Below are 3603 nucleotides of genomic sequence, written 5' to 3'. Positions count from 1 at the left end.
GTGCAGACAATTCAACTAATTGGTCTTGCCGAAGGATTGTGTGACAGCAAGACATTCCTATTGTTTTTCTGCCGAGGAGTCTCACTCCACTTCTGCCAAGACAACCAGTTGTGTTGTCTTGCCGAATGCAAGGAGGTGTGTAAGACCAATCTCCACATTGTCTTGCCGTTTGTCAGGTTGTCTTTCTGACAAAGAGATTGTACCTTCCCTTCTACATTGTCTTTCTGACTTGATTAAGCTTGGTAGACAATCTGTGATGTCTTTCTCTTGCCTGATTTGTCTTGCCCAAGCCTAGGATGTTATCCCTCTTATATTTTGTCTTGTCTTGTGTTTTCTGTCTATGTCAATGCTTTGCTTATAAATATGCATTCTTCTTCATTTCAAGGTTCATTACTTTGTACTTCAAAGCCTTGTACAGCTTTCAAGTTGTTGTTAACTGCTTGCTCGTTATACCACAGTTTTCTGTGCTTTGATAACCCGGTGTGTTTATCACTAACATCTAGAAGATACCCGTGTCGATTTATTCTACGAAATTTGGGGACATTAAAACTGAAACCTTTGAGTTATGATAACACTTCAAACGTGTTATCTTTTGTAATTAATTTGATAACAAATCAGTATTCCATTCAGAATTCAACTTCCGCAACGATTTGTGTATGATTGTATTCAACCCCCCCTTCACCATATCATATTCCTGGACTACCTACACAACTTGATGATCTGGACACCCTCTCATGCAACAAAACTCTGAACCTCCTCAGGCTAGCCCTCAGTCAAGCAAAACGTTAGATTTAAAGCAAGGGCAAAAACAAGCCTAAGAAGGCAAACGGTACCCATTATCTGATTATTGTATTCTTTATTGAGTCCAATATGGGGTCCCCTTTGCCTCTTCTAGGCTTGTTTGCCCTTGCTTTAAAGCTAACTTTTCTTGACTGAGGGCTAGCCTGAGGAGGTTCAGAGTTTTGTTCATGAGAGGGTTCCAGATCATCATAGTTGTTAGTTAGTCCAGAATATGATTGTAGAAGGGGGGGTTTGAATACAATCAATACCAAATCGTTGCGGAGTGAATCTGATTGAATATGATTTGTTAATCAGATTATATTAATAAAGATAACAATGTTTGAAGTCGTTATATAATTAAAAATGGTTTCATTTTAATGTCCACTAAAGTTCGTAGAATAAATTCGACAGGGTATTTCTAGATTTAGTGATTAAAACACCGGGTTATCAAAGCACAGAAAACTGTGGATATAACGAGCAAGCAAGTTACAACAACTTGAAAGCTTTACAAATGCTTTGAATACAAAAGTGAATGAACACTTGAAATGAAGAATGAATGCCATATTTATAAGCAAAGCATTGTACATGCAAGACAAACACAAGACAAGACAAATATAAGAGGGTATGACAATCTAGGCTTGGGCAAGACAAATCAAGGCAAGGAAAAGACAATCACAGATTGTCTACCAAGCTTAATCAAGTCAGAAAGACAATTAGAAGGGAAGGTATGACAATCTCTTTGTCAGAAAGACAACACACACAAACGGCAAGACAATTGGAGATTGTCTTACACACCTCCTGCATTCGGCAAGACAAGACAACTGGATTGTCTTGCAGAAGTGAAGTGAGACTCTCGGCAAGACAAGACAATAGGATTGTCTTGCTGTCACACAAGTCCTTCGGCAAGACAATCAGTTGAATTGTCTTGCACACCACTGAAACACTCGGCAAGACAAGACAATTGGATTGTCTTGCACCTGATTCCATTCCAATGGTCAGTTCGGCAAGACAATCACAGATTGTCTTGCTGGGGTGTTTTGGTGATTAAAAAAGTAATAATATAGTAAATATAAATAGAAAATTATTCACTTAATTAAGTTAATCATATAAATTCATAAATTAAATTAATTCGAGAGTGAATTAATTTAATAAATAAATTACATAATTAATATAACTATTTGAGAAGTGAAATAATAGTCTATTAAATATTTAATCACCCAATCTTCAGTAGAACTGCTTCCTGTCTTCTTTAAACTTTAATAACTTCTTCTTGATTTGTCGACCGAACGAACTACCACTTCTGCTTGACTTCAAATATTTAATTTGAATAACTGATACACAGATGTACTGTCTGGTTTCATCTGTATCTAGTTAATCAAATATTCTTCGTCAAATAAACAATAAGAATTTGGTTAGTTCGTCGAGTCTTCGTCTTGTACGTACATCTTCATTAAATGGAATCTTCTGATGAAATAAAGTATAAAACTTTATGTCTTCTGAACTCTGGACGTGCCACAAAAGATTATTTGTGCACTGAGGCTTGAAACATATTAATGAACTTCTTTCAGTGGCGTGCAGCAGCATCCTGGAACTTATCTGACATATGATTTCCATAAATCATTTGACGTTCTTCGTACTGATTCCGATGACTTGCTATTTACTGAGCTTTCTGATCTGAGTTGAGTTGTACCTCTTTAAATACAAATAGGCTGAACATATGCCTTTCAATCTCCCCCTATTTGTTTGTTAACATAACATGCAAATTTCCTAGAGGATAACTCAACTAACAGATAAGACAAAGATTTAAACAATGGAATGTAAATAGCAAAAGTTATGGCTTGCATTAAACATTAAACCATGATCATAAATAGATTACAAAAGGATGTTCCTTGAACATATCTAACAAATATCCTAATCAATCTATTCACTCAGAACGAGTGACTTCTCCTTCTTCAACATCAGAATAGTGAATAATTGGAGTAGAAGGCTCATTCTGAGTAGGCTCTTCAGCTGCAGTGGATTCTCCACGCTTCTTTCTTTCACGAGCCAGAGCTAGCTGGTGAAGTACTTCCAGATCCACAGGGTCTTCACGAAAGTCAGATGGCTGAGATTTTGTTACACCCTTCATCCTCCGAAAGTATTGAGAAATGTTTCTTCGAGTGCAGTAGGATGAGATTACATCATCAGCATCAGACTTGGCTTTAGATGCGAAGCCCTTGGTCCTTAGTAAGGTGGATGCTAGAGCCAGACGTTTGGCAGGGTACTTTGGCAAAGCCTCTTCATTTAGATAGACAGTGCAGAGGATTTCCAAGTGAACAAACTTGACACAGTATGGGTTCTTAACAACCTGAGGACTGTTGAAAACAGCACAATCCAACAGTTTGTCACGAAGAAGTTCATTCAAGTTTGAGCAACGCTTGACTTTGTTGCGAAGTACCCAGAGCTCAGATACAGAGAATGATTTGAGAAATTCGACAGATAGTCTGAATGAACCATTCCTCTGTGTGTAGACAATCAGCTCCCATTCTTCTAGCAGTCCCCTAACAGCAACAGTTACATATTCCAGTTCTAAGGCAAAGGCATGCATAAAAACATCCTCATCAGGGTTCACCTCTCGAAGATCATAGATCAGAGATAAGAACTTCCTATCATCGAAAGTTTCCCTTTGAGGTCCATTGAATATTCTTCTAGCAATGTCCCAGCCTTTTCCTTCTTTTCTTTGATCTCAAGATTCTTCTTGCTTGATCGCAGCATCATAGATTTTCTGCTTTTCAATCTTGATTTGTTCCTCTGTGATCAACTTGTCTTCCAGAAGTTTCTGAT

This window comes from Daucus carota, chromosome 3, assembly GCF_001625215.2.
Source record: "Daucus carota subsp. sativus chromosome 3, DH1 v3.0, whole genome shotgun sequence".
Taxonomy (NCBI): domain Eukaryota; kingdom Viridiplantae; phylum Streptophyta; class Magnoliopsida; order Apiales; family Apiaceae; genus Daucus; species Daucus carota.
Note: the sequence above shows the minus strand (reverse complement) of the source record.